General features: G+C 44.7%; 1 protein-coding gene across 6 annotated transcripts in view; it reads right to left on the bottom strand.

Moving 5' to 3' along the window:
- Positions 1–22,964, bottom strand: part of TOGARAM2 (TOG array regulator of axonemal microtubules 2) — a 124,109-nt gene that overhangs the window by 85,380 nt on the left and 15,765 nt on the right. For 3 of the 6 annotated variants that reach the window (XR_012800858.1, XR_012800859.1, XM_075595421.1), the window contains exon 1: positions 14,872–15,096. The exons of 1 other annotated variant lie outside the window; for it this stretch is intronic. The gene's annotated coding sequence lies outside the window, so the exon portion shown is untranslated. Of the gene's footprint in view, positions 1–14,871; positions 15,098–22,964 lie in introns of those variants that run through there. 2 more of the 6 variants (XM_075595424.1, XM_075595425.1) reach the window with 2 other exon arrangements.

The following is a 22,964-nucleotide window of genomic DNA, read 5'->3' as shown; positions in this document are numbered from 1 at the left end:
CCATCTGTGTGCATGCATTGAATTTTTGGAGTTGTTTTGCAATGCTGCTAATCTGCGGCATACAAGAAATGCCCCCAGCAAACATTGACAGAGAGACAGAGTGTCCAACATCACACCGGGGAAACAGCACGTTTTCGTCCCATCACGACAAACTGCGCTGAACTGTGCAGAGTAATATATGCATGGCACGAAAACGTGGTGCCTGACATAATGAGGACAGCGTCCGCGTTCCCCGGAATTAGCTTACTCCATCACCGCGTCTGAATGGCAGAGGAGGGCCAGGTTGGCATCAGATGTGAAAAACATTAAGTCGTGCCAGCTAATGTCCTGACATGTCTGCCATCATTTATTCTAAGACAACCTACGACCTATAAAACAAACGGTGGAACAAGTGATTAAAGTGGCTTAATAAAGTATTAGTGCTGTGTCTAATCTAAACCTATTAAACATGATCAAGCATAGACTACTAACATTTTCATTCTAACTAATATGAAATGAATTTTTTGAGTGAGTGAGTGAGGTGTTGGTCAGTAGAGAATTGTCCCTCTATGTGTTATACACGCTCAGAGAAAGGCTACTCTTCATTCAGGTTTTATTCCCTTGCTGGAGGTTTTATTCCTCAATAGTGGATGGAGACCAGTCGTATAATTGTACGGCGAGTGTGCAGAGAAGGTGACATACAATGCTGTGTCTGAAATTTTTTGCCATGCCCATCGCTGTTATAGGAATCTGCAGTACTATGTATTAAATGCAGAGAGCAATCACGTGGCCCCACTGCACACTATTTTAGGAAGTGAAGAAGCGGAGTCCATTCGCTCTGGTGAAAGCGGGGGCATGCAGCAGGCCAGGAGGAGACGTGGAGAGGATATACCACCCCTGAAGAAGGTGTATCACTGGTAACAATCGTCTTTAACAAAACAGTGGTATACTGCTACGATTCATTACAATCCAGTAACATTATAAGAAATGCCAATGCGACCGCCCCTGCTGTTCCGGTGAGTATTGCCACGGGGGATCTCTTTTTACTGCAGGGAGCGGAAGCGGGAGCACAAAAGGAAAGTTAGGCCTTCCACCACCCAGAGCATGGGGGGCCTTGCCACGCCTTCGGCTGTGCCTTTTATGGCTCAAGGGTGAGGACAGTTAAATGCCCTAATACGGATGAACTATCCGGTTGTCTACCAGGTTGAGGCTCAGGACACTACCGCCGATTCTGCCAAAACGAGACTTTGAGGGTATAGTCCGTCCAATTCTGCCCATTTTGCCAGCTCCCCCAGCCCTGAACTCAGTCCCCGCGGCTCTGATTATGGTAACAAAGGCCAGTCACTGTCTACTCTACCTGTATCTCCTGGAATGTCCATGGCCCCTTCTCCCGCTGTGGTTAATCCAAATGTACGGTCTGTACTATCTGAAGGGAATGAGGCACTGCCTTGGTGGGATCCACTATTTAGAGTGTACGTGCCACACCTGCACCGCACCTGGTTTGTGTTAGAGAAAGGTCACCAGGTAGGAGGAGGGTAGGTACACTCCTGAGCGGGAAGCAGAGATTATGAAGGAGCACTGCACAAAGATAGAGGTGGGTCTTTTCTCTTCCACGGGTGGAGAAGAGCCTGTTCGCGAATCTCTGTGGGAGGGACCCATCTTCTGGTTGTTACCAGGCCAAGCGTATGGGCACAATCTGACCAAGAGCAGCCGAGCTAATAGAGTTCTGGTCCAGAGATTTAGGCAGGAAGGATATGACTATCCCTACCTTCCAGAATCATTGAGGTCAGCAGAGGCCTACCGGGATGAGTGGGTGCGCACAGCCATACTAGACTTCATGAAAGTCAACACGGGCAGCAACATGCATTACAGGGAAGATAGGGCTATCTACTTAATGAAAGTGTGGCAGGTAGGTCGCAGCGTTCATATTGATCGGGTGGAGTATATTGGGGAGTCTGGACACAAGCGCTGCTATTCGGTCACAGTGCCGGATAGTGAGGGCAAACTGGCGCGTTAGCCAGATCCAGCCCATTATTACTAACCTGGTATGGTATTGCTATATTAGGGTGAATGTTCTTCCAGAAAGGAAAAAAGATGGTGCTAAATAAGCTTGCAACAATGGTAGTAATGGTTTTTGTTTTCACTATATAAAAGGAATGTTGCCTGCTGCTGATGTATATTAAAAGGGAGTCTTCAATTCCCATATGTGTATAAAGTATAGATGAAAAGAGAATATACTTCAGCGCACGGAATCAATTGAATAGAGAACCCTATGTCTCAGAGGTCAAGGAATTCCAAATAAGACCTCACCCTAGATGTGTGTTGTACAAATAAAATTAATTTTAATAAAAATAAAACAAAAACTTGATACTTAAAAAACAAATTGTCCCCGCTGGGTGCAAATTACACCAACACAATATTCAGCATTTACATTAAAAATAAAACATTTAACCAGGTATATGCTTCTAAAAAAGCAGGCACTTTCCACTTTGCAAAGTATCCCTTATGTACATATATTTACTTGCATGCATATACTGTTTATATAACCATTAAGATTGTTTGCAATATTAGTGACATCTATGGTAGGCTTGTACGTCCTCCCTGGGGGGGCCAAAAAGGGGCTATTTGATCCTTTCTGTGAACCCCCTAGGTGGTGCAAAACAGAGCCCAACACGGATGGTCACTAATAGCTGAGTCCAAGGAGGAATCGCATAAACATCTTATATCACTGAGACCAATGATGTCCAGCTGATGGTATATGACAGTCGATTTTGTTACTGAGAAAAAAGTAGTAATACTAAGTTTCTTCTTTTTGGGTTGGTGTAGGTGATGATAAGAATAGTCAATCTTTTCCGTGCTTGTAATATATGTGGCTGGGTAAGAGGGAAGAGGTTGTAAAGGCAATGGAAATACAGATCTCTTGATGAGATATCTTACACACTGTTTGCAGCTCTCACAGAGTGGAAAAGTGGATTGATGTGCGTACACAGGTAAATTATATACGGGTATTATCCCTTCACCTGGAGCATTTCTGGCTCTTCACACACATTTAAAGTTTTCCACAATTGTGTTCGATCTCTCAGCGGAGAGTTGTTATGACTCCACTCACCAGGTGCAGACAGCAGTTACCCGTACTGAGTATCTGTGTGATACTGCAGCTAGAAGCAGTTCCTCTTTGTTCCTCGTCGCCTTTGGCTTAGTCGAGTGGCTGCTGCACACGTCCTTGGGGTACTGCAACTCACTGGGTGCCCCACTTTCTCCTCTGCTGCCGTCCAGTGCGGTTCTCCGTCCGCAAGTGTCTAGCGATCACGTGGTATGCCTCCAAATGGCGCTGCTCGCTTGGTGTCTCTGCGTCTTGAGCCTGCGCACTCTACCTCACATCTCTTACTCCAGCCCTCCCCCGTCGATCCTGTGGTTTCCACAGTGTTAGGAGTATTGACGCCAACAGAAGAGTTGAATAGATGAGTCCTCTTTCTCTCACATACACCACTTCTTCAACTGGTTGCAAGTTGCAAGTTTTGGATGTCAAATTATAATATAGGATGTGTGCATACTGTGTTCATTAATCAGGCTAATTAACCATCTTCAGCCTGTTAAGAACATGGGCGAGTACAGAAATTGGCACCTATAAAGTGGAGTCATTCAAATACAGCGAAATACAACCCCTGACGAAGCCCTTGACGGGAGAAACGCGTAGGGTTAATCATACAGAAACTTGCAACTTGCAACCAGTTGAAGAAGTGGTGTATGTGAGAGAAAGAGGACACATCTATTCAACTCTTCTGTTGGCGTCAACACTCCTAACACTGTGGAAACCACAGGATCGATGGGGGAGGGCTGGAGTAAGAGATGTGAGGTAGAGGGCGCAGGCGCAAGACGCAGAGACACCAAGCGAGCAGTGCCATTTGGAGGCGTACCACGTGATCGCTAAAGACACTTGCGGACGGAGAACCGCACTGGACGGCAGCAGAGGAGAAAGTGGGGCACCCAGTGGGTTGCAGTACCCCAAGGACGTGTGCAGCAACCACTCGACTAAGCCAAAGGCGACGAGGAACAAAGAGGAACGGCTTCTACCTGCAGTATCCCACAGATACTCAGTGCAGGTAACTGCTGTCTGCACCTGGTGAGTGGAGTCATAACAACTCTCCGCTGAGAGATCGAACACAATTGTGGAAAACTTTAAATGTGTGTGAAGAGCCAGAAATGCTCCAGGTGAAGGGATAATACCCGTATATAATTTACCTGTGTATGCACATCAATCCACTATTCCACTCAGTGAGAGCTGCAAACAGTGTGTAAGATATCTCCTCAAGAGATCTGTATTTCCATTGCCTTACTACCTCTTCCCTCTTACCCAGCCACATATATTACAAGCACGGAAAAGATTGACTATTCTTATTATCACCTATACCAACCTATTTTAATCTGAGCATTTTTTACAGCGTCCCCAAAAAGAAGAAACTTAGTATTACTACTTTTTTCTCAGTAACAAAATCGACTGTCATATACCATCAGCTGGACTTCATTGGTCTCAGTGATATAACATGTTTATGTGATTTCTCCTTGGAGTCAGCTATTAGTGACCATCCGTGTTGGGCTCTGTTTTGCACCACCTAGGGGGTTCACCGAAAGGATCAAATAGCCCTTTTTGTTCCCCCAGGGAGGACGTACATACCATAGAGGTCACTAACATTGCAAACAATCTTAATGGTTATATATATGCGTGCAAGTAAATATATGTACATCAGGGATACTTTGCAAAGTGGAAAGTGCCTGCTTTTTTAGAAGCATATACCTGGTTAAATGTTTTATTTTTAGTGTAAATGCTGAATATTGTGTTGGTGTAATTTGCACCCAGCGGGGACAATTTGTTTTTTAAGTATCAAGTTTTTGTTTCATTTTTATTAAAATTAATTTTATTTCTACAACACACATCTAGGGTGAGGTCTTATTTGGAATTCCTTGACCTCTGAGACATAGGGTTCTCTATTCCATTGATTCCGTGCGCTGAAGTATATTCTCTTTTCATGAATGTTCATCCAAACAGGGACGGGACACGTTATGCCTATGTTATGAGGATTGGGCCTCGGCTCCGCCCCCGCGATGCGTCCCGTGATGAGACGGGTGCCGCGTGTTACGCTACCAGGCTGGGGGACACTGCATGTTCCATGCTCAGGATCTACCCCGTGATGCGTCCCGTGACGAAACGGGTGACATGCGTCACGCTACCAGGCTGGGGGACACTGCACGTACCGCGCTCAGGCTCCGCCCCTGTGAAATCACGGGTGATGCGCATCGCACGCAAGCTACACGCAGGCCCAGCACGGCCCTGAGAAGTCTGGCTTTCAACAATTATTCTGCACCTGCTCTCCTTCCTGCCCCTGCCTGTCGGTGGACTGAATTCATCTGAGGAGGCGGTTCTCATTCATAACCCTGCAGCCTTGTACTAACCTACTATTGGCTACCTGCCCTATTTATACTCACCAAATCCTCCTCCAATTTGGCTGAGCATAAACCTCTGTTTATGTGACGAAGTGCTTGCCCCAAAAGCACCCTGCTGCCTTGCTATTACCTTGCCTGTACTTGTCTTGTTTCTCTTGCTCATGTTTTGACCTCGGCTTGTATCTGGACCTCCGCCTTCTCTGACCCCTGACCTCGGCTTGCAATTGGACTTCGACCTTCTCGACTCCTGGACCCCGGCTATGCACTACGACTACTCGATTTCTCCAACCCCAGACCACGGCGAGTATCACGACCATTCTGACCTCTCCTACCCTGACCCGGCTACACGACCTTCACTCTGCACTCCGAACGTGCTTGCCCGGGTTGTAGGTCGGTGGTTACCAACATCCCCACCTCAGCCTCGTGGTCCCGTCTTATTTGTGGTGAGCACCCGTTACAGTTATGCTGTATATGCCACTGTATGTTTATTGCATATAATATATGGCGGTGTGATGTTATGTCCTCATGCGTAGTCGTGAGGGATTTTTAACCAGAGGGAGGGTGTAACCAAGGCCCCTGGCTACTAATTTCTAACACACCAGAGACATATTTGGATATTGGCTCACACTTGGACGTCTGAGTGCATTTCATTAGTCTTTTATCCCCATCCCATTGAGGTTTACATACTGACTATTACAGCACATTAGTACTGTTATATATTTTTTATTGTAATTTTATTTTCTGCGCTCCCCGCACTCTTTTCCTATTACTCGATACAAGTTACCAGTCGTCGGCGCAGAGAGATATGAGCGTCGCGTTAAAATAGAAGATGAGGGAAAAAAATGTAACTAACAAACTCAATCAACAGAGGATTGAGGGCTTCAAGCAAGTTGAGAGGCCTCTGTTGACCGGCCCAGATGCCTGTAGATTACAAATAGACCATTCTGTCTTAGATTTCTTAATATTTTGGGTGGGTTTATTGTTGGCTTTTTTTTCTTGGGCCATCAGGCCTTGGATTATTTTTGTTCGTGATATTTTTTTTATTTAAGGCAAAATCGGGGCGTGGGATATTTTGTATTTATGTTTTTTTTTATTATGGTTGGGTCTTTTTATGGAATTGTTCCAGGGCGCCCAAGACTCTGAAGGGAATGGGACCCTTCTATGTGGATTGGGTAAGGAATATGTATTTATTTCATTAACCCCTTCTGTGCCAATGTGGCTGACAAGGCTCAAATTGAGAGGGCTTAGGTAGCCTCACTGTTACACTTTATGTCTACCAGTGCTTATGTATTGATATATATGTATGTGTGTATATATATATATATTCATTTGTTCAATACAACATATAACATCACTCGTTGTGGCTTCCTGTTGTACAGCGATTTAAAAACCCAGCGCAAAACCAGGAAGTATTCCAGTACCTTTACCAGTAAAGGTCTTGGGAACTGGGGGATTGCCGGAGCTGAGAATAACACAGCTCAGCTCTGGGGATCACATGGTCCCCATCCTGTCAACAACAAAAAAAGAAAGAAACAGTGGGTCTGGAGGAGATTGCTGCTTTAACCTTTTTGGAGCCGGAGGGGCCACAGCATTAGGGTGCCACAGCCACATCAAGATTACGTGACACTTCTTAGAGTGATCACGTTACCGCGGCGTGACTTAATACAGAAACGGAAGAAGAAGAGTCCTCTTTCTCAATTTCCCAGAGTGACAGGTGGAGTTGTGTGCATTACATGCGCGCAGAACCCAATCTCCCCAGTAAACCGAGGAGCACAAGGCCATGATATAGCAACTACGCCATTAGGCCCCAGGAGAGACAGACCCAATGGAGTAGTGGCTATGTCTTAAGTCACCTAATGGGTTAAACAGTCCAATTCTGAAAGAACACCACATTCCATTAAATAAATATTCAGACTTACATTTCAAAATGCATTACAACAAAGTTCTGTATCCCGCCATAGTGTGAGATCAAACGGACACACTAAGGGTGTGACTTATTCTATAAAGTGCAGAAAACTCTTATTCAAGCCAATGGGAATCAGCGCCCAAGTTCCACCAGACTCCACATAGAATCAAAACTACTCCCACCGACCAATCACACGCAGTTTTTCCACGGAATTCCTGCCAATGTATTCTCAGAACTCAACTAGTCAATCACAAGCTACAACTGGAAAGCAACTATTCAGGTGAGCGTTACAATTGTATCACACAAACATTACATTAGTATAAAGGATTTCCAGCAGCATACATGGAACGTTAGGAATGAAGGATACCAGTGAATACATTATTATCTCCATTCGATCCTTTATAACCCTGGGTAAGACATTACTGAAGCAAATAAAGGGTCCCTATTCTTATGTGCCAAGGCTTGCGGAGTCTGACATATATGACTCCATTTTACTGCTTATGAGGTCACCAGCCAAGAACATAATGTATAACCGCGTTTACTTAATGAAACCATGTATTTGTCTCTGTGCCCAGGACACACTTGAAAACGAGAAGTAACTCCCAATGTATTACTTCCTGGTAAACCATTTTATAAATAAATAAATAACAGAAGAAACTTCTGAAAACCAATCACCAATCGCATTATATAATAATAACTTTATTTCATATAATGCTTTTCTCCCAATAGGACTCATAGCGCGTCACAATCACAGTATAGCGTGTGGTACGCAGCACATAGGAATGTTACAGACACAGCCCCTGCCCAGGTGAGCTTACAATCTATGTTTGGGGTGCCTGAAACACAGGGAAATAAAGTGACTCACCCAAGGTCACAAAGAGCTGACACCAGGATTTGAACCAGACTCCCCCTGCTTCAAACTCAGTGTCATTAAGTGTTCTCAGAGTCAGTGCCTTTACTCACATAGCCACAAAAAAGAGATTGATAACAATGTGTTTTTTTCCAGTAAAACATTTTATAAACAAATATTGACACCAGTCGCAATTCCCCACAACAGACACGTAATGTACACGTAACAGTAATAATAACACTATGTGCCACCGTCCTTAATGAAGGAACGGCACCAACTTCGGTTAACACCTCTCTCTGCCCCTGGCCAAACACTGGAGGGGCCCGAAACAATGCCACTGACCCCCGAGATACAGTGTCAACCATTTCTGCCCATGGTGAAGCCAATTGCGTCTATTTACAAGGACACTGGGTGTGGTACAAATATTTATATGCGTGGACACTGACATTGGACATAGCGTAGCTAGATTCCGGGCATGCAAGTCTGGTACTGAAAAGGTCTCCATTTCTGAAGAGGTTAACAGACATGTCTGCGCTCTCACACAAGCAAGAGGATTTTTGCAGAAGTTACCAGGAGTGATGACCACAAATCACAGGCAAGGGAAAAACAAGGGCAAGAGTACGTGAACTGCACTGATGCATATATCCTACAATATTGAATTATAATACTTATTAACTATTTTAAATAAAAAAATGTAATTTTTCGGGGGGGTATTTCCCATATAAAAATATAAACGTATCTCACATACCCTAGAGAGAAGAAAAGTGTCTTAAGTACGATGGGATTTCATATGAATTCATGATGATAAGAATTATTTACATTTGGAATTGATTATTTAGATAATGAAAGCCCCAATATCAATATCCACATTTAGTCCATTAGGCATTAATGTGTGCATTTTGTATATCCAAAATGTTTCTCGTTTTGCCAACTGGTTAAGTCTATCTCCCCCTCTCCAGTTTACTGGGCCCTGTTCAATACCTTTTATAGGATAAGTATATGGGGTCAGACTGATGGTGTGTACTGAAGTGCTTTGAGACTTGGTGTGTATGTACACCCTTCCTGATGTTGCCTAGGTGTTCCAAAATTCAGACCCGTAAGGGTCTAGAGGTACACCCCATGCATGGGAGGCCACACGGGCACTCCAATATATAGAGTACAAATGTAGACTTACAGTTAATATAGCTCTCTATGGAAATCACTTCCCCGGTTTGGTTGGAACTGAAATAAAACATTTTCATGATCCTTTATATACACGCTTTGCACATAAAACAACCAAAGAAGCCTTTGGGTCTACCAACAGGAAGTATTAGTATTTTCTTTGTAAAAGAGGTAGGGGCTGGCGGGCCCTTTGGATAAGGTGCTTTACTGAAGATCACACTGGCTTTCTCAGGGAGGTGGCCTTTGAGTATCGGGTCCCTCTTTAAAATGTTCCAATGCTAGTACAGAATGTTCCTAATTTGCATGGCCTCTCTGTTATATTCAGTATAAAAGACACGTTGAACCTATTTTGTTGATCATTCTGAACTTTACTTTTGGTGCTAATAAATTCACTCCTTTGTACCATGTTTGTCTTTTTTATATCGCCTTGTTGATAGTAGATTCACTATAGTTTCGTTCCCTGAATTTGTTGATAATAATCTCTGATTGTTTGACATCTATACTCTCTTCTGTACAGTTGTGCTTTATCCTACGCAACTGTCCATACGGGACATTTGTAATCCAATTGGAATCCATTCCAATATATAATTAATCGGTGGATTCCAATCATTTATATATTGGAATCAAGTAGTCATGATCCCAATTAGATTACAAATATAATCTAATTACATATATTATATTTGTGTGTATTTTTACCCCCTTGTGTCAATCTAAATGTGCAAACTTACCTTCATGCGCCCCCCTTTCCCTCTCCCCTCTGGCTCATCCCCCCCGCACTCCCACTGTACGGCTCCGGTGTCAAATGATGTCACATGGCCCCGCGGCATCATTTGACGTCAGTTGCCATGGAGACGCATCGTTGGAACCAAGGTAAGTTAAGAAGTTACAAAGGCCTCACCCGATCCCCGGCATTTATTTTAAATGCCTTCGGGGAAGCGCGGGGCCTCTAACAGCCGCACCCACCCCCAGAAAATCTAGCGCCCCCACTTTGCGCACCCCTGTACTACACCATGTTAGTTTCTTCATTGAGAAAACGGGTCGATGACTTCACCGTTCCCGTGAGACACACATTGAGACACCTTGCAGCATTGCTCCAATCAGAGAGAGTGAGTCTGTGATATGCCAAACCCCCAAGCAGGAATGTGTGAGTGGAACACATTATTTTGAGTGCTTATCCTATCTTGCTTCTTAAATATGTTATTTTTATATAAACAGGAGTGTACATTGTGTATAGTTGTATTGTGTGTGTTGTGTGTTGTGTGTGTGTGTGTGTGTGTGTGTGTGTATATATGTATATATGTATATATATATATGTATATATATATATATATATGTATGTGTACAGGTGGTGTGTGTGTGTGTGTGTGTGCATGTAGCCCTTGGATTGGAGTGTAAGCATCGACGAAATGATTGATGGATGTGGTGTAACTAATTATTCAATATGACCCATCTACATTTGAGTAGACTTTAGCAAATAACCCCCCTCTGTGCTCTGTATTTCTTCTCTGTTTTCCCCTCTGTATTTCCTGATATATGATAGTCTGATATACAGGATATATATCTCCCTGCTAGTTGTGTGCTGCCTTATTTTCTCCACCTGGCAGCAGGCAACATATTAAAATCTCTCTTCTTCCCGGAGCACGTTCTTGGCTGGAGTAGAAGCTCTGGGACTAGTTATGTCACCTGTGTATACTCCAGGGTCCGCTTTGAACACAATAAACAATTAGTGAAACCGCAGTAAATATAACAATGGCTTAGGATAAATTTAGATCAGCTGTAGCTCAGCTCGTGAGAATCAGCCAATCAACGTATCAAATAACAAAGAACAACAAATCAATGATACGCAAGTGTCATTTACAGCCAGGCATTTTGATGCCAGCCAGTCCTTGTAACAGTAATCGGTGTGTGACACTATTACTCTGATTTAGTTCCCCTTTTTCCCTACACTGTGTTGCTGTGACGGTGACGGTGTTAGAACCACAGATACAATGTGAACTAGTTCAAAGTGATCTTTTTGAAGTGAAACTTCTTTAGTGGCACTGGCTTCCCGAAAAATCTGATAGGGGAAAAAACTGAAAAAAATAACGGAAGTGACTGAGTGCGCATGTGCAGAATCAGCCTGAACTAGTACTACGCATGCGCAGACACGCGAGCCAATGGGCGCACATTCTAAAATCGCCTCAGTGGGAGCACAGTGCCGCTGTCAGTGATTGGCTCCCCAGGGCCTCTGGCCCGTGGTATGAGTTGCCAGCACGGCGGAGGTATGAGCCCGCAGCCTCCGCACACACTAACCTCGCTGTTCCTGCAGCTGGAGCGTGCGGTGCAGCACCAGTCCGGAGCTGGACGAGTGCGGGCGCCAACGTCAGGGTTCCGTGTGCCTGCTCCGCCACGCTCATCCCGGTCCTGATCACTGCCGGGGGACACGCCAGCCAAAGGGCGTGCATGTGCAAACCGGCTGCCCAGGAGCACAGTGCCACTGCCTGTCACCGGCTCCCCGGGGCCTCCGGACCGGGGTGTGAGTTGGGAGCAGGCCCGAGGTACCGGCACTCACCTCGCAGCCCCTGCAGGCGGCACATAAGGTACAGCAGTGGGCCAGAGCCGCACGAGTACGGGGCGAAGTTTAGGGTGCTGAATGCCTGCTCCGGCATGGTTCTGCCGGCCCTGCTCACTGCCGAGGGGAACAGTGCACACATACAGAGCCCGGAGAAAGCAAGCTATTCACAGAAATACCAGACATTGCATTTCTCAGAACCTAGAAATGTTTTTATTCAACATGGTGCATGTTGGCTGCGAAACATCTTAAGTGTCACATAAAAAGTGTCTGTGGAGTTAATACTGGAGTTATCATCTGTGGATGTTTTCTATATCTTTTAATACCTGTAAGCATGGATGCATACTGAATACCTGGACTAACATTCTGATTTCATTTCCTCTCACAGGTCTGTCTATCTGATTTGAATCCTTCTATCAATTTTAACCCCATCTGCAACTTATAGCTAATTAACAACTCCTTGGTATGCCTGTCTGATTTGAATAGGCGAACCCCTCCCTTAACGCTCGACCTGAAGAAGAGAGGAGAACTCTTGAAAGCTTGTCCTATTACATCAATCGTTCGTCCAAATAAAAATGTATCGCCCAATACTCAATTCTTGATATTTTTTATATTATTTGTATAACATCCTAAATGACATTGTGTTAGTCCTACTACAGGACTTTCTTAAAATGCACGTTACCATTTTCTGATCTCGTGATCACACTACTGTAAATCACAGACGTTTTCCGGTTATAATAGTAATAATGAGTTATAGTTCACATTTGATGGGAGGGTGGGCGGGGTATTTATCAAAGTCTTTCAGGCTGCAAAATTAGAACAAAAATACTGTCTAGAATAACCAAAGAAGAAAATCTCATTGATTTCAACTGGAAAGCTTTTCCTTGTTGCCTTGTTTTTGCCCACGTTTTGCAAGCGGGAGACTTTAATAAAGAGATCCCTATTTGTTTCTGCCAATTCCTTCTTACATCATGCTAATTATGAAATTGTTACATAGCACATCTTGATTGTGCTTTCATATGTCCATATTATATACTGAATATTAAACACACACACACACACACACACACACACACACACACACACACACACACACACACACACACACACACACACACACACACACACACACACACACACACACACACACACACACACACTTATTCTGAAAGGTGTGATATCGCAGGTGACGTGCTACCGAATAAAAGTCCCATTGACTTTAATGGGGGTTTTCATGCGATATTACGTCCTCTTGTGATAACAAGAAACCAGCAATAATATATTACAAGGCAAATTCAAATGGATCTGTATTTCTGACATTTTTTGTTGCCAAGTTATCAATATTTTCAACATGGACATTTATCTGCAGGTTACACTGTTTTAATGTTTAGTGGGACAACATATAATCTCCATCTTTTGTAATTCCAATTTAAAGCATCAGAGAGGGGTTTGTATTACAAATAACCTATTCCCTTCTGTAACATGAACACACCTTATATGGATGGGGGCATAGGTATGAAAGCAAACGAGGTGCACATATGGGGTAAAGTACAGCACCATTTATACAGGCGGTCCTCGGTTATCCGATGGAACCCACCCCGCAAACTGCCCTCGGATAGCAAAACGTTGGATTGCGGATCCAATGGTAATCCGCGGCGGTGAGCGTCGGATAATGCGTTCTGACGTGGGATAAAGCGTTCCGCAGAACGCATTATCCGACGTAAAATAATCCGTTCCCCAGATAACGGAACGACGGGTAGTGAGGACCACCTGTATGTGGCAAAGGAAATAAATACCAGTGGAATCAATATCAATTCCTCATTAAAACATCTGTAACAATGGTTTTTGCCTTCAAACATCTTTAGGACATTTGCACTTTGTTCTAAAGCAGGGGTGGGCAACACCAGTCCTCAAGGGCCACAAACAAGTAAGGTTTATGGGATATCCCTGCTTCAGTGCAGGTGGTGCAGTCGAAGACTGAGCCACTGATTTAGCCACCTGTGCTGAAGCAGGGATATCCTGAAAACCTGACCTGTTGGTGGCCCTTGAGTACTGGAGTTAGCCACCCCTGCTCTAAAGGAACATTGCTTTCTTGTTTCAAACACAAACTTCTCATTAAAACCCAGACACACTAAAGGGTGCTGAGCTACAGCACAATTCCTATTCACTGAAGGGTGCTAGATATCACACCTTAACTCCTATTCACTGAAGGGTGCTAGATATCACACCTTAACTCCTATTCACTGAAGGGTGCTAGATATCACACCTTAACTCCTATTCACTGAAGGGTGCTAGATATCACACCTTAACTCCTATTCACTGAAGGGTGCTAGATATCACACCTTAACTCCTATTCACTGAAGGGTGCTAGATATCACACCTTAACTCCTATTCACTGAAGGGTGCTAGATATCACACCTTAACTCCTATTCACAGAAGGGTGCTGGATATCACACCTTAACTCCTATTTACAGAAGGGTGCTGAGCTATAACACACCTTAACTCCTATTCACAGAAGGGTGCTGAGCTATAACACACCTTAACTCCTATTCACAGAAGGGTGCTGAGCTATAACACACCTTAACTCCTATTCACAGAAGGGTGCTGAGCTATAACACACCTTAACTCCTATTCACAGAAGGGTGCTGAGCTATAACACACCTTAACTCCTATTCACAGAAGGGTGCTGAGCTATAACACACCTTAACTCCTATTCACAGAAGGGTGCTGAGCTATAACACACCTTAACTCCTATTCACAGAAGGGTGCTGAGCTATATCACACCTTAACTCCTATTCACAGAAGGGTGCTGAGCTATAGCACTCCCCAGCTCAGCCACTTGAACGGGAGCTAAGGCTAAAGCTCAGCATCATCCCATGAATCCGGAGCTGAAAGTGCAGCGTGCATCTCCACTACGCGCGGTTTCATGGCACTAGCGCCGTCCCTCCGCATGTCACACACCCAGCTCCGGATAAAATGTACCTGGATCTTGCAGCCCAAACCTCTCTGTAGCAATCCCGCAGGTTGGGATGTGCTCCCCCCACCCCTGCCCTGCCTGCTCTCTCCGTGCAGGTGAAAGTGCTGGCGGTGTGCGCTGCCTGGACCCCGGGCAGGCGATAGGATCACTAGCAGGCTGGGCTTATCCAGGTATGCTCTGCATGCCACAGGTAAACACGCGCATGCCATGAGCAAACACGGGCCGCGTAGCAACCAGCAGCGATATAAAGTGTGACTCCTCTCACTCCCGGAGCAGACCTGGGCATTGTTATGCTAATGCGAGGTGTCCTTGGCAGCAGGGACACTCTCAGCGGGGGAGCGGTGCTGCTAACCCTTTCCCTGCCTGCTGTACCGGGGCTGGGAGCCCTAGCACAGTGCGGCAATCTGCCCTGCTGGGAGCTCAACTGGGGGGTCACATGTCATTGCCATTTTATGAACAGAGGTATATATTATATACAAGACATTGCATGCACCGTTAGAGATAATATATATTATAGGCGAATGAGCTTTTAGAGCAGGAGGTGGCTAACTCCGGTCCACACAAGACAGAGCCACTGTTTGAGCCACCTGTGCTGAAGCAGGGATATCCTTGAAACCTGAGCTGGTGGTTTGCCCTTGAGGACTGTGAGTTGGCCCTGTTCTGGTGCCAATGTATCGGTGCAGGTGGCACTGTCCGCACTCCACAGATTGGCAGTAGGAGGTAAATCAGTGTTTTATAATATAAAGGAGATCCATTAGGGTTGCCATTTAGGGGGAGAAGGCAGTCAAATCCCCTTAGCAACGTTACTGCCGGAGGGGCCGGCAACGCATTGCAGAATGAAAGGGTTAATCCCGAGAGCATTGCGATGAGATGTAGTTGTAATATTACGCCTCGGAGTAGCAGAGAGCTGGGGTTTTACCGCGTGCCCGTGTCCTGCCCCGAGAGGTTTTCTGTTATACGTTCATCTCCCAGAGTCTTACATCCAGCATGGGCTGCGGCATTTTGCAATGGACCAACTAGAGCAGGGGTCCCCAATGCGGTGCCCACGGGCACCATGGCACCCGCCAAGCCTTTTGTGGGTGCCGCTAGGTCCACAGCCACACAGGAGGCCCAGCCTCTCTCTCCCCCCGGCACCGGACATGGCCTCCGGTGGTATCCCCGCCGGACGTTGGGCTGTTCGGCGCGGCAAAAATATTTTTTATTTATTTAACTTTGACTGAGACACACACACACACACACACACACACACACACACACACACACACACACACACACACACACACACACACACACACACACACACACACACACACACACACACACACACACACACACACACACACACACACACACACACACTACAGCGCCGGTAGCGGCGCAAAATCATTAATTTCTTCATGATCTCCCTCGTCGCTCCGCTCCAAGCCCCCCGGCCGTGCGCGCGGCGCCATTATAGAAAGGAGACTAACGCCAGCCAACTAAAATTCCACGCACCCGTCACTATAAAACGGGCCTTAGAAGTGTGTGTGTGTGTGTGTGTGCATGTGTGTGCGCTGCATGGAGGGTTACTATGTGAATGGTGGGAGCTGTTATGTGAACTAGAAAGTACTTCATACAGTAGGTGTAGAGTTTTTAAACCTTCTGCCTAACTTTGCACTGCTAAATGCCAAAGAAATGTGCATACATAGCTTCCCCTTGTATGTATGTATGTATGTATGTATGTATGTCTGTTTTTGGTGTAATTCATGTACATCGCGCTTCACAACAGTAATACACGACATAATAATATAGAAGATAGTGAGAATAAGCGCTTCAGACATAAAAGTAACATTAGGAAAATGAGTCCCTGCCCCGAAGAGCTTACAATCTAATTGATGATTGAAGAGACACTGGCATAATGTCTGACAATAACCCATATTCTCAGTGCCTTTGTTCAAGGGTGCGCAAACTGGGGGGCGCACAATTTTTCAGGAGGGCACGGCGGTTGCAGAGGCCCCGCGTTCTTCCCCCCAAGGCAACGTCCCTTACCTGGTCTTCGGCGACGCGCCAAATGACGCCAAAGACAAGGTAAGGAGGGGGACAGGAGCAGGCAGGGGGGCGCAGCGGGGAAAATTTGCGCTCCCCTGCCTTAGTTGTATGAATGTGCAGTCTATGCCTTTATTTCTATTTATATGACACCGACAATGCAGGACACTGTTCTTTACAAGTTGTAGAATATGTGATACAAAGTCACAGATGTCCTGGAACATTGTGGTAATTTAGTTCAAAGTTGTAGTACAGCAGGGCCCCGCTTCTCGGCGATCCGCCGATACGGCGGCACCGAGAAGGGGGCCGCCATCTTGGATCCTAAGTCGCACATGCGCAGAACGGGCGGTTGCGCCCGGCGCACATGCGCAGACCATAGTTTGCGCGCGCATACTGTAGTTTGCGCGCGCAGACCATAGGTCGCGCATGCGCAGATCGGCAAAAATGCCGATTTGCGCATGCAAACAACTGAAAATCGCCAGATCCGCTTTCTGGCGATTTTCACTATACGGCGGGCCCCTGGAACGGAACCCGCCGTATACCCGGAGCCCTCCTGTAGCTGTATTTGTTCAGGAGAAAAGCAGAGACCTTTGTAGGTTGCGATACATTTTTATCCCAGCAGACCGTCCGGTTCCTTTGTTCCGCAGATTTCCGCGGATCCGTCTCAAAAAGGGCGATTCGCGTTTTGCTGAATTTTTGCATTATTATTACCAATACACTCCACGGATTCCGCAGACCGTGGACGGATTAGCAGAATCCAATTCTTACGAATCCATGAGCGGATTGGATTCGACAAATTCGTCAACGGATTGAACCCAATAGTGGATTTTCATGAATCCGCGCGGATTAAAACCGACAAAAAAATCCGTCTGCGGATTTCACACCGCGAAACAGATTTTTGGGGGGAAAATTCTAGCAAATCCGGGAAACGGATTTTGGGCGGATTCACCCATCGCTACCTTTTAGACGACCAACATGATCGTTCTTCCTAGATGAAATTATATCTTACAGAGATTTCTATGCCTCAAAAGGTTTCTTGTTGAAGTGTGCACTATACCTTCATCTATGAAGAACTCGAGCGTTGGTCTGCCAAAAGGTGCCACATCTTCCATTCAATCCGCATGCTAATAACAAACATACGTGATTTTATACACTTCTGTACCATCTCCAAAAGTATCATGAAGACGTCGTTTGTAAAAGGGCTGACACACAGTTTAAAATCTAATACTGCACTAAAAGTCCTTTGGTCCATTGTGTTTTTAGCAATATGTCCATAATAATTAGATTGTTTGTTTAGATTTTTGCCAGAATTCTTGTCTCTTCCATCACTGGCGCATATCTACCCAACGCTGCCTGCACAGGGGACTATGGCCCATATGTAAAGGCAAACACTCTACACCAGATGTATAAAATAAAATAAAAATCCCATTGAAATCAATACGATTTTTTAATTTCATAAATCTGGAGCAATGTTTTTGTCCCAGAATTGCTCCGCTTTTGCCTTGGTACATATTCCCCATTGGTTTTTTAAATCTTGTGATGGCGTTAGAGAACCATCGTGTTCCAATTAATGATGTGGTCTTGCGCCAATTTATCAGAGCCCCCATAGCCTCAAATCATTTGGAATTTCCCCATACAACAGTTCAACACGAGGCTTTGATATTCTACCCTTCCCTTTCCTGTTGTAGCACCTTCCATGCCAAACACACCAGCAATGCAGTAAACAGTGAGAGAAAGTTAACAGGACTACTTAAAATATATACAGCTCAACCCCCTTATAGCGCTGTGCTTGGAGTCCAAAGAATCACATCACGTTATAAGCGGATCGCGTTAGAAATAATGTACAATTGTATGCATTGTACAATAAAGTATTTAAGACGCTAATAATCGTGTTGTAAAGTATTCATAAATACGAAAATTGGGAGCCACGCTTGCATCGCGTTAGAAGCGGATTCGCGTTGTAACGGATCGCGCTATAACGGGGTTGAGCTGTACTTGCTATATGTGCCCCTAGCATAAGAACCAGGACAAACAGAGAAAGTGGTGAAGGTCTTGGCTCTCTTCACCTTGTGCATTCTGTTGTGTCAGCCCTCATCATATCATCTGTTGGCTCATAGTACCTGAACGTGGCCCACTGCCGAACATGAAATACAAACAGCCATTCATTCATGGTGGAAGCACAAAGTCCTTTGTTGAAGGATTGCTCTCTATAAGGTTTTTTTCCCACATCGCGAAGGTAGGTTCAGCAATACATTAAGCGCAAGCAACTTCTGCCAACCAGGTGCCTTTTGTCCTTCTCTGGCTCTCTGACCTGGGAGTTCTGGGTTTCCCCATGACAACCTCATTCTTGTTGGATGGGTGACTGTATAATTAACATGCCACAGCGACACCGCTCACAGAAGTGCAATCAGATAAGTGTTATCCAAGAGATCTGACTTGATACAGGGACTTGTTACACTGACCTGAAGCAAAATGCCACCGCCGACACAGTAGCATAGTAACAAAATACACCCGACCGAAGGAAAACTCCCGGTCCATCCTGTTCAATATTTGGAGTCCTTCCCCATTCTGTGTATGTTAATTCAGAGGAAGCTAAAAAAAAAACAGCCAATGATCAAACTCCTTCCTGACACTTAGGCCAGGATACATCAAAATGCGGTAACCAAAAAATGCGGTATTAATCGCCAAAAAGTGCCCCATTTTTATCAACACCGCACCGTCAAAAATAAAGCACTTTTTATTTGATCCATTAAATATTTCGGTACCGGCCTTCATCCCGGCAGGGGTAAATAAATACACGTATTTATTTAGGGTGTACACTGTTTGCAGATGTGGCTATCTAAGCCCCCTTTGATGGCCTGGGTAGCCACAGTGACGATCAATGGTTTTATTGGCTTAGTTTTTATTGTGTTATTATTTATTGCAATGTATTTTTTATTTTATGTATTTTTGTATGCTTTTAAATGGTCAAAAGTTCTATCAACCACATTTGGATAATAAGGCTAATGCCCCTTACTCTGTGGGGGGGGTGGGGTGGGGCACTCCTGTTGGGGTTAGTAGGGGTGGGTGATGGGGGTAGTTGCCCCGGATGGTTTTTTCAGCCTCCATGGGGGAGGGGGCAAGGGGTGGTGGCGGTTATTAAAGCACTAGGCACTAAAGTAATGAAGAGGAGAAGAGGGGTGGGTAAGTCATGTACTTATTATTGATGCCCATATGGATATATGGATATATATATATATATATATATATATATATATATATATATATATATATGGAAATATATATATATATATATATATATATATATATATATATATATATAGGCCCCCGTTGAAAGGGCCAAGGTAGCCACAGCGACAATGGTTTTATGGTTTAAATATATTTAAGGTCGTTGCCCGAAGGTAAGTAGTTAGGCCTCCCGGGGGTGGTTGGAGAGGTTAACCCCTTGCTTACCTTACCGGTTGGTAACACATTGCATGGAAATGCTTTACTAGCCACTAAATGTGGCCAACAGGGTTCGGTAATGTTTTCAGAGGCTTCTGTAAAAATAGATATTACAGAAGCCTTTGATAGAAATATTATCGGGGTGCGGTATTAACACATTATTAACGGTCACGTTAATTCCCGCATCACGACTTTGGGCCAAATATCGCACCTGGTAAATTATTACTACAATGTTGGCGAATACCAACTCAAAATTGCGGTAATAACTCTTTTAAAAAAAACTGTTACCCGGTGCAATATTGACTCCACTTTAACTGAGTATTAGGTGCCTGGGCCTCAAATGTTAAACATTGGAAAACAGATTTCAAATCTGTGAATTGGTTATTTCTTAAACTTTCTTAATGCTAATGATTTGCTAATAGGACATTACAGCATAAGATATAGATTCCGATACGCACACACGCCTCTGCAGAGATATACATGCAACCTATTTGCAGATTATCTTGTTGGATTTGTGGAAGAATGTCCGATTATTCTTATGTTTAAAAATGTACATTTTTTGGAGCCCCCTTCGAGTGGGCGAGTTTGTCTGAACGGGTGTGATCGCCTTACAGCCTGTGTTTGACATCAACCCGTGATTAATTCCTCAGAGCCGGAGATTGAAGATACAGCGTCACTGGGAATCTAATGAGAAAGCTAATCAGTAGCAACCTGTGCAGGAGAAGCTTTATTACTGACACTTTGGGTAAACTAATCTCAGAGTTATACTAAACATACTTTAGCCCTCCAGTATTTTGGTTCCATAATCAGCATTTTATGTGAATAGTTTATTTCCTTATCTATATAAACTGATCTAGGGGCTCCAGATTAAGAAAATATCGTGCATGCGTTCTCCAGCTGTTTCTACTTTTGTTTTGTCTTTATAACAAATCAATCATTTCTGGGGGGTGGGGGTATGTTTCATCTGTTTCGATTTCCCTGGTATTGGGAGTTCCTATTGGATCTTTGGTCCATGTGTGAATGGTCGCCATTTTAAATTCCCTGTGTGAATATATTTATAAAAAAAAAAAAAAGTAATCTTCGGTAATTCGCATCACTAAAGACAGAAAGAAATAGGCTCCTCAATGGTAACTAAAAATAATAATAATAACATTTATTTTTCTTTTTGTGAGAAGAGGTGATTACTGCTTTAGGGCGGATTTGCCTAGCTAACTAATTTTATTAAAGTTAACACAGTAATTGCTATTTATTCGGCTAAGCTCTGATAAACTAAACCAGTACTCACAGAGATATACTGCAATATGTAGAGCCTTTCAGCAAGAGGGGTATGTTTTATTTGAGTCATAACCTAAATCACATGAAAGCTTACAGTCACTATCTCCTACAGTGAGATTTCTTGTGTGTGCAGGTGATACTCAGTGGTGCCCTATATCGCAGGGCGCTGGAACCTCGTGCAGAGCTGGTATGGTGAGCAATAATAGAACAGGGCGCCAGGCACTTTCTTTAACTTTATTAAGCAGGCATTTCAGGGCAGCAACAGGACTGGTTTTAGGTCCTGCGATCACTTCTTGTTACAGGATAGAGACATACACTCAGGTTTCCTCGACCATGAAACATCTATCTACACAGGGGATCCCTTTCTATCGCTTGGTAGAGAGTTGCATTTCTATGTCCTGTTTGGACGGTGTGTGATGGTCGGTATACAATGCTGCTCTCTCCATGACGGTCATTATCTTTGTTTCATCTACAATCCATTGACGAGCGATCTGTCATCCCAACCATTCTGTAGCTGACATCTACTCTAGCCTTCAGTCTGACTCCACTTGACGCTCGTTCGAAGTCAATATTTATGCATTGGGACCTGCGGGTTTGTTGACCTTAACCCCACCCAGTGTGGGATTGACAGGTTTACTGAAAACTACGCGGCTTATTTATCAGCTTCAGTGCTGGACGGGCCAGCAACACCTCGCAAAGCACAGAAGGGGTTAAAGCAGCAACCCCTGCAAAAAACATCCCGGATTTAGTACAACGGTGTAAGCCCCCACGCGTCCGGCCCAGTAACTGGCCATCTCTGCGATTTGGAGGGGGCTCGGTATAAGAGAAATATGTGTCTGGAGAATGGATTGAAACAGTGCATTGCTTTGAAAAGAAATCAGTTCCTCGCCTAAAATCATTAGCGGCTTATGTCGTCATCATTTCATGTTGTTACATTTGCCGCGTGTTTTCCTGCTCTTTGTACGGTCCGCGCCATGTAAGCGTGACACATTTCTGGGGCACAGGAGTGGCGCCTACGTGCAATTCTTTTGTACTTATCTGCATACGTGCACCACCGCCGACCACCAGCAAAATCCAACCCCCCAACTTTCCCCCCCCCCCCAGCTTCCCCCCCCCAGCTTCCCCCCCTAGCTTCCCCCCCCCCTAGCTTCCCCCCCCTAGTGTATTCTTCTTCCTGTGGAAAAGAAAGTTGCCACGTCGCACAACCCATTCGAATGGTTTCAGACATCGCCACATCTAGGCGCATTCACTGGTTATTCTTCTGCGCGTCACTTTTAGGACAAAATAGCTTCATGCAAAAAAAAAAAAGCCCCCAAAAAACGCTGATCGATATTGGTGAACATTGTGAAATAGG

This window comes from Ascaphus truei, chromosome 4 (assembly GCF_040206685.1).
Source record: "Ascaphus truei isolate aAscTru1 chromosome 4, aAscTru1.hap1, whole genome shotgun sequence".
NCBI lineage: Eukaryota > Metazoa > Chordata > Amphibia > Anura > Ascaphidae > Ascaphus > Ascaphus truei.
This window is presented reverse-complemented; position numbering and strand designations above follow the sequence as displayed.